Raw genomic sequence first — 13,895 nt, forward strand, 5'->3', positions numbered from 1 at the left:
TTGCACTAAGCCCCTTTACCAGGGCTTAATTTGGGCCAAGGCTGAGCCCTGTTTCCTCTAGGCCTGGCAGTGCATCGCCCCGGCATCTCTGAGCTTGCTGCATCAGTTATGAAAGTAAAAAAATTACTTGAGTCCCGGCACCTAATTGCTTGATCCCCAGCACCTCTTTCATTACAAATTAAGCGCTGCCCTGGTAGGGTCAAGGGGCCCGTAAGGGAGCATGACTAATTCACTGCCTGAACTGTGTAATGTAAAGGGACCCAAATGTAATGGAGAATAATCATATGAAATATAGACCCCGCCTGCTGTCAGGCGTGATCGGAAGCACAACCAGCCAAGGAATGACCCTAAAGGAACTGCGGGTTTAATATCAGAAGCAGAATACAGGATCACAGCGATGTTATCATTATCACCGGCAGCAGCAGCTGTAGCAACCCTTGCGGCTTTAAGCCAGCGGCAGGCTGGGTGTGTGTACAGAGGCTGTACAGCCCCGGGGGGGTCCTGCGGGGCCAGGCTGGGCTGCAAGAGCCAGCGCTGAAAGGTCACGTAGGCCGGGACGTCTGTGACACAGAGTGTGCAGCGCCAGCCTTTCGACGTGTTCTGCTTTGTTCAAAGAGCCAGTTTCATTTCATGGGAAATGCGCTGTTGCTCTTACAGTGGGGTGAAGTAGGAAACCGCACAGACACAGGCCATGAGCTCAGTTAACGTGCTTACAGCTTTGAAAAACAAAATATGTACAACTCCTATCTAAAAATATAAATGAGATACACTAACACCCCAGCCATACCGCCAGCCTATGCAATAGGCCTCCTTGTTGCCACTAAGTCCCTCTCTGCCGCTCTGGTGGTGTAAAGGAGCCTGAAATGAGCATATATATTATTAACCTGCATTTTAAGGCCCCTTTACACAGTCTGAGTGATGCAAAACCCTTGATGTAAATGACGATCAACCCCTACGAGTTTAACAGTGGCCCAGCATGGATTTCTCGCATGGGGAGGGGCAAACCCCCATCTACCCGCACTCACCCGTGTTTTAGAGCAAGCAGGAATTAATTCAGGGAGGTCTTATGGCCAGATGATCTCAGTGGTCCCTCCTGGCCTCATGATCTATGAATCCATGTTCTAACTTGGTTCCTTAAGCCCATTGTGGAGCGCTCAGCACAGTCATAACCGTGCAATGAGAATATTTTCTCCACTTATAACCAAATGACCAGCTATGGTGACAGGCATAAGCTACGCTTTTCACGTGTGGATTGACCACGCACTGAGCCAGATCTCCAGCGGCTGTCAACGTGTGGAGTTATGCCAGGATCTGACCCTCCGTCATCAATCAGAATGTCTGTTGTGAAAAGCGATATCTGGTAAAGAAGTGGCTTGTCCTGTCCACGTCGGTGACTCAACGTGCGTGAGCAGAGAGAGGCTCCTCCAAGTGCCGTATGGCTGGGCTTGTCATTTGGCTCGGCCCTGCCTAGGGAGAGTTACAGGGGGGGTTACCAGTGTTGGAGGTGAGGAAGGCTGCAGGTAAAATGGACCAGGCTGTGACTATGAGCAGCAAGGTCACGGGGTGACTTCCTGAAGGGGCCGACTGATTAGAGAAACAGCAGCTGAGTTATCCAGGACAATTCCTGCCCTGTGTGAGCAGCCTGAGCCACTCTCCGATGCAGGAGGTCCGCTCAGTAGTGGGGCTAGACGTGAAAACCGGGCAGAGGCTCTGCTGCTGCTGATGCAACGTTCTGAGTGGTGAGTGTGGAAACGCTGGCCGCCCGGTGCCAGGCGTCCAAGCCCACTGCACTGCAGACCCCAGCTGCAGGAGGTCCAGCTGCAGACCCCCCATCGGCACTGACCGCGTCAGAACAGCTACTCCTGTTTCCAGAGTCCAGACCCGCATGGTGCCTGCTGCATCGTCATTCTGCATGACCATGATACAGTAAGTCCTGTCGGACAGCCGCTCCCCTCCCCCCCGGTGCATCCGTGCTGAGCAGGAGACAGGCAGACCCCGGAGCAGAATTCAGTGTGTAGAGGCGCTCCAGCTATGGATGTTGCCTGCGTGTGGGATGCCCAGACTGATGCGGGACAAGGGCCGGGCGATCTGCCAACTAATTGAAAGGAAAATGGAGCTAAGGGGCCAGGCCCCCAGCTGGAGTAAATTCTCATTGCTCCATCGACTTCCATAAAGCTACGCTGATTTATGCCAGCTGGGGATCTAGCCCATCGGCTTCATTGGAGCTGCACCAATTTATACCAGATGGGAATGTGGCCCATCAACTTCAATGGAGCAATGCTGATTTACACCAGCTGGGGATCTGGCCCCTCGACTCCAATGGAACGATGGCAATTTGCACCAGCTGGGAATTTGGTCCCTTGACTACAGTGGAGCAGCACCGATTTTCACCAACTGGGGATCTAGCCCCGTTGATTTCAGTGGAGCAATGCTGATTTATACCAGCTGGGGCTCTGGCCCGTTGACTCCAAAGGAGCTCTGGCTGATTTTCACCAGCTAAGGATCCGTTCCAGTCTTTATTCTTGACCAAGTACATTAGTGAAAAACTGCAGCAAACCAAAGGTATTTTGCTAGTTGGAAAATCTACACTCAGAAGCTGTGAGCCTGTGGGTTAAACAAACCACAAATACGTTACAGCCAAAGTCTCAGTAAACAACAAACTTCTGGCTGCGTTGACCTTTCTGACCACTACTGCTTTCTCATGCTTTGCAGAGAGAGCTCTGCAGCGTGGTTTAGTCTTTTGATCACTCATCTGAGAATTTAAATCTTGGGGCGGGGAGGGGGTTCCGCCATCTATTTTCACAAACGCTGTAGCCCCCTGAAGAGCACAAATCATATTTGCACCTTTTATTTTACATAATGTGAAACGTACAATTCCCCAGCCGACACAAAGACCAAATCCTAAGTCAACAGTTTTCCCAAAGACACCATCCGACCCTGCTCTTTCTGGCTGGATCAGCCGGGACCAACAGCCCCAACTTCTAGTCTCAAGAAAATGTTCTCATAAACCTGTCAAGAGAAAATGGAGTTAAAAATTAACTTGAATTTAGTGTTGGGCCTGAACTAAAACCTTAGAGCTGAATCTTTGTGAGCAGTTTATTGAGGAAGTTCTGATTTAGATCCTGGCTTGTGTGATGCTGCCCCCACCCGAGTGGGTTGTCGGCAGCAAGAATCAAACCTCGGGACCTCTGGCGCTAAAAGCATGAGCATCTACCATAGGAGCTAACAGATAGTTTTATTACCTAAAGGTGGAGTAGGGCTGTCAACCTGAATATGTGGCCCAATCACCACTAGAGGGCGGAAGAGTACACTTATAGTCGGACCCATTTCTACATAAAGTATTGTATTGTCCAGTACGTTCCCCTAAATTAGGATGTCCTTTAATTGGACCAGTGTAGCATCATGATAGCGAACGCAACACCAGGTGCTGACATGGGACCATTTTATCAGCACTTCTGCTTACTGGGCATGCAGTTAGCTAGAGAGGCCAGTTCTAAATGCCAGTGAAGTTACACAGACAAAGATATAAAGAATAAGAAGAAAGACTAAGTGCCGGGAATAGCATTTTTGTTCAATCTGGTGTTTCATTTCGTGTCAAGACTTTCCAGAATGTTTCTCTCCCCCAACAGCTTCTTCTCCTGGGGCCTGTTTCACCATCATCCTGCAGCTTGTGCCATCAGAGGGCGTGAAAACGCTTTGATCGCGCTCACTTTGCACTGGGGTAACGGATTGCACAAGGGGCAGGGCAACCTTACCAGGGAAAGCTGGTCAATTGGTGCAAGAGACCTGCCCTCCAGCTGTCTGAGTTGAGAAGCCTGGGCTGTATTATTTTCTCCTCTACTCCAGAGGTGAGTCCAGGCTGGGTTTAAATATTCCCACTTCCCGCGACAACCCATAAAATGGATTAGCGTTCAATAGGAGTTCAGTGTTCCCGCAGTGTAAGTGGGGCCCATATGAACTGATAGGTGACTTCCAGTCAGGGAACAGGTAGATGGCAAGGACAGGCAGCCAAAGGGGAATTGTGGGAAGACACTGGAGGACGAGGAGCCCTCAGGAGTTGAGTCACAGCCCTAGCCTGTATCCACGCTACAGAATGGTCATGTTAGCAGATGACAAAGTTGTGCTCAGTAGGGCATTAGCCTGTACCCCCAGCTGGGCCAGCCAGCGCATGTCACTAGCACCTCCACACATGAGAAAGGGTTCTTTGTGTGTGGACGGGGGTTGAGTTAACAATCACGTTCTAACACAAGTGAACTTTGCAGTGAAGACAGGCATGGCAGGGTTCACTACCCATTGAAGGAACTGTCTGGAGAGGACTGCTGAAGTCAGGCTGGGTACAATCAAGGATCCCCTTACCTTGCCCTAGGGCTGGGCTATTTAAACAGGAAGAGGAAATTGAGCAGGAAGGAGGGGACTAGAAGTTATGCAGGCTGCAGCTTCTCTTAGCTCCTGGAGATTAGCCTGGATGGGCCCAGAGATTTTGTTTGCTGACTCTTATATTTAGAAGTTGTGAACCGGGGCCTTGTGAAGTTTATTAAGGCTTCTCCTTCCCTGAGACCTTCTTAAAGGGGGCATGTTTGTTTTGGCTTCCCGTGTCTTGGATCCTTTACAACAAGGCTGAGACTTTGCAGCACAGATTTAAAATTAATCTAATCCCAGGAATTATGCTTAAGGCTACTATTCTGTCACAGAGGTCATGGAATCCATGACTTCCAGAGACCTCCGTGAGTGACATTTTCTGCCCTGGGGCTGGAGCTGTCAGCAGGCAGCCCTGCAGCTCTCAGACACTGCTGGCAGTGGGCCCGCAGCCGTTCCTAGCCAGTGGGCAGCAGGGAGACCCCAGAGCTCCTGACTCCTGCTGGCAGTGGGGGGACCCTGCAGTGGCTCAGATGCAGTAGGCGGCAGGGGGACCCCGGAGCTCCTGACTCCTGCTGGCGGCGGGGGGACCCTGCAGTGGCTCAGATGCAGTAGGCGGCAGGGGGACCCCGGAGCTCCTGACTCCTGCTGGTGGTGGGGGGACCCTGCAGTGGCTCAGATGCAGTGGGCGGCAGGGGTTCCAGAACCCCCAGCTGCCACAGGTGCTGGACCCTCCTCCCTCCCCATTTTGTGAGGGATATTTTATTAGTAAAAATCACAGACAGGTCACAGGCTTCCGTGAATTTACTAAAAATATCTGCGACCAAATCTGAGCCTTAATTACAATGAGATTATCTCAATTGACGTGAAGGGAAGTTGTGTGGCCAAATCCCAGCCATGCTTTTGAAGCAACCGTGGATAAAATGCAAGGTCACAATGATCCACAGTACACAGCGATCCTACACGAGTACTTCTGTGGCTTTGCAGGCATGTGCTGTGTATGACATTCGACATTGGTGAGGCCTCATCTGGAGTACGGTGTCCAGTTTTGGGCCCCACACTACAAGAAGGATGTGAATAAATTGGAAAGAGTCCAGCGAAGGGCAACAAAAATGATTAGGGGTCTGGAACACATGACTTATGAGGAGAGGCTGAGGGAACTGGGATTGTTTAGTCTGCAGAAGAGAAGAATGAGGGGGGATTTGATAGCTGCTTTCAACTACCTGAGAGGTGGTTCCAGAGAGGATGGTTCTAGACTATTCTCAGTGGTAGAAGAGGACAGGACAAGGAGTAATGGTCTCAAGTTGCAGTGGGGGAGGTTTAGGTTGGATATTAGGAAAAACTTTTTCACTAGGAGGGTGGTGAAACACTGGAATGTGTTACCTAGGGAGGTGGTAGAATCTCCTTCCTTAGAAGTTTTTAAGGTCAGGCTTGACAAAGCCCTGGCTGGGATGATTTAACTGGGAATTGGTCCTGCTTCGAGCAGGGGGTTGGACTAGATGACCTTCAGGGGTCCCTTCCAACCCTGATATTCTATGATTCTATGACCTTACTTCAGCATAACACAAGCAATACTGTCATGCTGGACACACAAGCTAAGGCCCCGATCCTGCCCTGAAAACCACCTGGTCGGACTTCTGCACCCAGGTGGACTCCCATGGGGTTCCGTGCAAGCACAGGGATTTACCCGTGCAGGTTCAGGGCCTAAAACGAGCAGACAGCAGCATGGGGCAATCACGGCTTCTGCTCATTTAACACCAGTGAGAACCAGACAAGGTGGGTGGCAGTTTCAATGGAATAGTCTGTCTCTTTGGGTCTGCAGCCTCCACCTCCTACCTCCTCCCAGAGCTGGTTACAGTTCTAGGCACTTTGAAGTTATAGATCTGATGTGTGGTGTGTGTCTGTCTGTCTGTCTGGGAGAATAAACATGCTGCAGTGTTAGAAAGACATTGTGTGTTAGGTCCCAGTTGCTGCTGATCGTTATTAATAACCAGGAGGACAATGTGGGGGTAGCAGAAATAATCCGGCATCTTCAAATAATGGGGTGATCTACTCTTGGAAATACCAGACATGCCCCTTCCAGTGTGATTTCTGTGCAAATACCTGCCAATGGTACCTATCACCACCACAGCCCATCCCCCCGGGAGGCGTTCACTGCCCATGTTATTGGACTCTTTCACAGTATAGATGACAGCAGCCCTTGAGCTGGGGTTGCAGGATGGTAATTATTTACTCCTACAGACATGCTGTTTGTCAGATACCTACTCTTGTCTTCCATGGGTAAAATCCTTCAGCATTTCTTAGAGCATTTACCTTTAGAATTGAGAAAACAGAACATCTATTGTGGGCTCAGAGAACTTAAGAGATCCATATGCTTTGATATAGTCTTAGCATGAGTTCTAGCAAGGCACTGTTACAGAGCATGAACTTTATGAAGATTAATTCATTTGAATTCTAAATATCCAGTTTATTTTGTAGCCGAGGACAAATGGAAGTTAATCGCTATACCCTGTTTTATCTCTGCAGTTTTGGGAGCACAGTTATCTCTGTACCCGACTCAGCGATTCCTGTTTGTCGAAATTAGTGCTACGGCAAAGATCCCCTGTTCTTCCAAATAAAAACTGGAAGGAGGTGGCATTTCGGTTTATTGGTACAGGAGAAGAGAAGGTGAGCATCAAGAAATGCTTAAATGATCAAAATGTAAGTAAGTTTGCTTGCAAACCCGAGACACATGGCATGACACTGGAAATCTACAATGTTCAGCAGAAGGAGTCTGGTGACTATTACTGTGCAGTTAAATCCAGCAGCTATCTGATTTTTGGCAATGGATCCACACTGATTGTTGGAGGTAAGGAAAGATAATGGTGTAACTCGAGGGGAAAAGTGATTAACAATGCAGAGATGTTAAAAAAAAAACATCCCAGGAAAATGGAACAATATAGTACAATTTTCAAAGCTGAAATGGTTGAAAAGGGGAAACTAAGCTAAAAAATGACAACTAAATGGAGCTGGTAAGAGCCGATTTTGCAGTTTTGGGGGATTCAATTAAAAATGTTCCTTTAATGGTCAAATATGACAGGGTTTATTTTAAAGAGCTCCTGAATAATAATAAACAACCCACCTAGTACATACTTAGTGCTTTCCACCAGTAGATCTCAAAGCATTTTAGTTTTAGTCTCATCACTATTTATAGCTGCCAGATTGGGGATGTTTTTGACTTAACACCCATGAATGCAGTTAGCCAAATTTATCCTTTTGTTTTTGCAGAATTTTTTACTTTGAGTCAATCCCCATATCATGAGATTAACATTCCTAAGAGCCGGTCAGTTACACCAGTGTAATTGTATTGACTTCAGTGGAAGTGTACAATTGTAACAAAGTAAAATTGGTGCCCTTAATTAGATAATAAACAGCCGGCAGGTCTGTAGTGAGTCAGACACAGGATGGAACAATAAATTCTCTGCTCAATTCTGCTCAGACAGCTACACCACCAGCAGCTGGGTTTTGCTTCTTGCTCCATCTCTCCCTGGTCTCATCTCCACTGGGATGGCTGATCTGGCTTGCATTGTCCACGGAGTTTCCAACCCAGTCCAAATTTCCTGGAATATTTCTGGGGATCGGCAGGACCAGGCACTAATGCGATCACAGAAAGCAAAGGATGGATCCTTAATGTTCATAAGTCACCTTAGCATCCCGAAGGACACCTGGACCAGTGCAAAAATTCTCACCTGTGAAGTAAAATTCAACTCTTCTGGCAACAGTGTTAAGAAAAGTGCCAGGTATATTGAACGTGAGTGGTTTTATATTTGCTTCTGGAGTTAGAGGGGAGTAAGATCTAAGCTATAGCCATGGGAAGCGCCTTCAGTCCAAGCTGCTTTGAAATGATAAATTAAAATAATAAATAATTGGTCATCATGGAAAGCTGGACTGTATTAACCTTTTAGTTAATTAGGTGTAGAGAGACTTGCAATGAACTTTGAGAAGGGAAAGAAGAGGAAGTGCAAGAAAATGCCACTCTTCTTTCTGAGGCTATGTCTACACTAGGAGTGCTTTGCTGGTGTCGAAATACCAGTATGCTATACCGGCAAAGTGCTTCCGGTGTGGATGCAGCTACCCCTGGGAAGGTGTGCTTTGTACTGGTATAACAAAGCCACTCCCACGAGGGAAACAGGCGGCACTGGTAAAAGCCTACAGTAGGGGCATCTGTCAGGAAGGGATCTCACCTCTTCACACCTTGACGGGAATAGTTATGTCGGCCTGTCTGTCGTGGCCTGAACCAATGTGCACAAAAAGCCCATGTGTGAAGTATGTTCCACGGTGAAATAGCACCTGGGAGAGGTGCTGTCACGGGGCACAGAAGGGAGAGGAGTGGCAGAAGCCGCAGCCTTCTGGTAACAGGCTAAATCACTGACCCAAGGGAATATTATTCATTGGCCTAATGAAAAGGGAGAGTGAAATGGATTGAAGGCTCCTGCTGGTTTGTTCTGCAGAGCTAAAAACTCAAGGTGAAACGTTACATAGTAGAGCTGGTGGGGAATTTTTCAATTAACCTTCTTGTGCCAAGAAGTGTGAATTTGTCAAAACTAAAACAGTTCAGGAGACAGGGTCAGTTTGGACAAACCTCTCATCTTGACAAACTTTTGGAGGAAAGCTTCAAAATCGTGGAAATGTCCCTTTCTATGTTGCTGAACAGGAAAGTTTCCATTTTTCAAGTGAAATCTTTTCATGGAGATGTTTTAGTAAATTCAGACTAAAAATAGGTTAAGAAGAAAAGGTCAAAATTGAAACAAAATATTTTCATTGACCCAAAACCGGTGTTTGTTCCTTTGTTTGTTTTGGAGTTTTGGGTCACAGGCATCTGAGATACCGATTTTTTCTCCCGATTTGGGACGGGAACTTTTTTCAATATCAGGAGAATATTCATCGGACTGGCAAACTGTGTCCTGCCCAGCTCCTTACATGCTGTGCAATCATGACCTCCTCTACTCAAGTGAGCCAGTTGTGTCTGCTTCCTCCCCAGGCTTTGACAATGGATGCTTTCAGTACGCCGTACCCCTGGCAGTAGGGGGAAACCTGGTGCTGTTGATGGTGTCTCTGAGCCTTGGTTGGATTTGCTGCCCTTCCACTCAAGGTAATGAACACAGCTCATCCCAGAAACTCCTGCAGAGCGAAATCCTATTCCCATGCGTCACCCCAGGGCATTATTAGCTCCTGGGATGACTGAACACACTGTATATTAGACAAACACCTGTCAGGGATGGTTGATAATACTTAGTCCTGCCACCAGTGCAGGGGACTGGACTAGATGACCTCTCGAGGTCCCCTCCAGGCCTACGGTTCTCTGATTCTGTTTGTCACACTGCCTGATCTCGGTAGCTTTGTTTTCCAAGGATCTGATTTTCCATTGCCCTGCAGCATGTCTGATTCTTCTCTCACCCACCTGCTGTGAATCCGGTCAACCCCATTAAAGTAATTGAAATTACTTGGGTGCCAAACTGGTGTAAAGGGGTGGGGATTTGGGCTCCTGGGCTGGTTCATGTAACCCTGGGCAAGGTGTGTTTAAAACGCTACCACATCAGAGCAGTCCTGATCGACTCCGATTGGTGCCGCTGACTGGACGAGGTGCAGGGCAGCCCGAATCAGGCCCTACCTCTGGAACTTGTTTCCTGCCTCAGGAGAAAGGTTTGATTTTGGTGACAAAGGAAGGCGATGGACCCATGGAGCTGCTGTGGGTGGAAGGGAACATTTTCAAAAGTGACTGAGGGCCAGATTTTCAAAGGTCTTTAGGCACCTAGAGACACAGAGAGGTGCCTCGTGGGATTTGCAAAGGCACCCGGGCACCTAAATCCCATTGACACCAATGGGAGTTTGGCACCTCACCTGCTGCGGTGCTTTCAGAAATCCCTACCTGCATAAACACACCTTTGAAAATCTAGCCCTTATGAGCATTGACTTTCAATGAGACTTAGTCCAGGTCTCGACTTGGAAGGCTTGACTGCTGCAGTCGCATCCCGATGGCAAAGTGTCCCTAGTGTGGACACAGCTGATACCAGCAGAGCTGAGTTTTTACCAGTACCGATTATTCCAGCTCCCCCAGGCGAGAAAAGCTACACCGGGAAAAACACAACTGAGTCTACACTGGGGCGTCTGCCAGCACAGCTGCGTCAGTCGGGGCTTACGCCTCTTTGTACCCTGCCCGACAGCGAGGCTGGCAGAAGTCTGTAGTGTAGACCTGGCCCAAGTCCCAGTGACTTTCAGTGAGACTAGCTCTCCCAAGGGCAACATTTTCAAAAGCACCTAAAGGACGTAGGTCCCAATGGGAGTTGGGCACCTAAATCTTTTTGAGGATCTGGTCCTTGGTTCCTTAGGTCAGGGGTGGCCAGCCTGTGGCTCCGGAGCCCCATGCGGCTCTTCAGAAGTTAACATGCGGCTCCTTGTCTAGGCACCGACTCCGGGGCTGGAGCTACAGGCTCCAACTTTCCAATGTGCCGGGGGGTGCTCACGGCTCAACCCCTGGCTCTGCCACAGGCCCTGCCCCCACTCCACCCCTTTCCGTCCCCTCCCCTGAGCCTGCCGTGCCCTCACTCCTCCCCCCGCCCCAGAGCCTCCTGCACGCCACGAAACAGCTGATCGGGAGGTGCGGGGAGGGAGCAGGAGGTGCTGATCAGCAGGGCTGCTTGTGGGAGGGAGACGCTGGGAGCGGGGCTGAGGGGAGCTGAGGTATTACTGTGGTTCTTTGGCAATGTACATTGGTAAATTCTGGCTCCTTCTCAGGCTTGGGTTGGCCACCCCTGCCTTAGGTGCTTTTATTCAAGTTATTCCTGGTCCATATTTTGTCAAGTTTATCGGTGCTAAATCTCTTAATACAACCGTCCGTCTGTTTGCCCTGTGCTGGGCACAACGGAGCAATGCCCACACACTGCTCGGGGGCCCCGTTAGTCTGTATGCCTCCTTTTGGGGAAATGCCAATGGAACAGGACCTTACAAATGTCTCTGTCTGTGTCAGGATTCCAGGCCCGTCGCTCAGCACCGCCAACCCTGGAGGAGCACCAGGTACGGCGCTTTACCAACTTTCTTAGTCACTGTCCGTATGAGACATTTTAAATGTTCCTATTCACTTAGGGGTCTAGATGGATTGATCCATAAAGTGGGTTTAAAGGCAAAAGTAGCAGAATGGGGGGCAGGGGAGGGAACTGGCCTCTATCTTAATGCTGTGTGTGATGTTGGGCAAGTCCCCAAATGGCTCTGTGCCTCAGTTTCCCCATCTGCAAAATAGAGAGAAGCAGGGGAATTCTGGGAGGTTTCATTCATCGTTTCCACCTGTAAGATCTTCAGAGCAGAGTCTGTCTCATTATATGAACAGGTCATTAGCCCTTAACAGAGAGAGGAAAGATGGTCCAATGGTTAGGGTATTAACCTGGGACTTGGGAGACCTGGTGTCAATTCCACTACAGATTCCCTGTGTGACATTGGGCAAGTCACTTAGCCTCACTATGGCTCAGTTCCTCTCTGTAAAATGGGGAAAATAACCCTGCCCCACAAGGGGTTGGGAATAAAGACATTAAAAATTGAGGTGCTCAGATTCTAGAATAATGGGGGGCAGATAAGGACCATAAAGAGAAAGAAATAATATTTCAAAGCTCTTTGATATTTGCAAAGGAAAGGCCCTGTAAGAGCAAAGTTTGCCACTAACCAACCAAGTTCTTAAAATCAGATTCCAGGGATCATTTCCAATTTGACAAAACACCATCGATAGGGAAGGCAGAGGAGGAAGAAGAATTTTTAATCAGGCCTGGGGAGGCTAAGCTCACTTGGACGGTCAGTCCTGTCACAGTTGCTACCAATCCATTTTACACGGAGGGGGGCTAATTTTACTTCCTGTCACCATGCAGGATGGGATCGTATACTGTCAGCTGGATTTTGATTCAAGGCAGCATGGCCGGAGCATGATGGAGCGACCGGCAAGAGGGAAGAGTGAAAAATCCTGACCTACCTGGTACGGGGGATCTGAACTGGCAACCTGACTGCTGATCCAAATGGGATGAGCTGGATTCTTCCTGGGTCCCAGGGCTCATCTAGGCTCAATCTCTGCAGTGATCGAGCAAAATGGGTAGAAAAACCAAATTAGTTAAATTAGTGTGAGCCCTGCATAGGGACCCAGCTTTACAGCTAATGAAAAGGTATTGGGGTTAGTTATATTATTCCTGTACAAGCAACGCCAATAAACACCATTTGTAACTGTGTACACACTAAAAAGAACAGGAGGACTTGTGGCACCTTAGAGACTAACAAATTTATTTGAGCATGAGCTTTCGTGAGCTACAGCTCACTTCATCGGATGCATTCAGCCTACACAGAGCTCTTCAGGTACACACTGGGGCTTGCATAGATTTAACACAATCGTTTCCCCCCGAGTTAGTGAAACTGGTTCAGAAATGGGATGGTTAGATACCCAGCTGGTATAAGTTGTCATAGCACCATTGCTCTCAGTTCACAGGCTCTTTGGAACCCCCTTTCAGGTAGTTGAAAGCAGCTATCAAATCCCCCCTCATTCTTCTCTTCCGCAGACTAAACAATCCCGGTTCCCTCAGCCTCTCCTCATAAGTCATGTGTTCTAGACCCCTAATCATTTTTGTTGCCCTTCGCTGGACTCTCTCCAATTTATCCACATCCTTCTTGTAGTGGCCCAAAACTGGACACAGTACTCCAGATGAGGCCTCACCAATGTCGAATAGAGGGGAACGATCACGTCCCTCGATCTGCTCGCTATGCCCCTACTTATACATCCCAAAATGCCATTGGCCTTCTTGGCAACAAGGGCACACTGCTGACTCATATCCAGCTTCTCGTCCACTGTCACCCCTAGGTCCTTTTCCGCAGAACTGCTGCCTAGCCATTCGGTCCCTAGTCTGTAGCGGTGCATTGGGTTCTTCCGTCCTAAGTGCAGGACCCTGCACTTATCCTTATTGAACCTCATCAGATTTCTTTTGGCCCAATCCTCCAATTTGTCTAGGTCCTTCTGTATCCTATCCCTGCCCTCCAGCGTATCTACCACTCCTCCCAGTTTAGTCAGAGGATCCTGGTTCCTTCAGACTCATGGAAACAACACAGGGGCACTGAGGCACCATCACCGCGCTGATTGACCTGCTCCTAGTGCCATCACTTATGCCAATGCAAAATGGATGCCCTGCTTTATTTGACTGGAATGGTAGCGTTCTGCACCCACATCGCCTGGGGGCAAATGATTGCACGTGCTGGGGAGCGAGGCCCAAGAAGGGGGGTGTCGTGAGTCAGGCTGGGCGAAATGTTTCATCCAAAACTTTTGGTTGGTGAACAATGCTGATTCGGTGACACCGAACGTTTGGCAAATTTGTGTCCGTTTTGGCAAATGGTTTTGATTGAAAACAAGCAAAGACATTCAGAAAAACTCTAAATGTTTTGCTTTTTTGGTTCAAAAACTACTCCCTTCCCTCCCCCCCAACATTTGCATGAATTTTATTTTTTTAAAAAACAAATAAAAAATGTATAAAAGTGGTCAG

General features: G+C 48.5%; 1 pseudogene; it reads left to right on the forward strand.

The window, feature by feature from the left end:
- Positions 1 to 6,599: 6,599 nt before the first annotated feature.
- LOC140902909 (immunoglobulin kappa light chain-like) lies at positions 6,600 to 12,344 on the forward strand (annotated as a pseudogene).
- Positions 12,345 to 13,895: the final 1,551 nt, after the last annotated feature.

This window comes from Lepidochelys kempii, chromosome 24 (genome assembly GCF_965140285.1).
Source record: "Lepidochelys kempii isolate rLepKem1 chromosome 24, rLepKem1.hap1, whole genome shotgun sequence".
NCBI classification, from domain to species: domain Eukaryota; kingdom Metazoa; phylum Chordata; order Testudines; family Cheloniidae; genus Lepidochelys; species Lepidochelys kempii.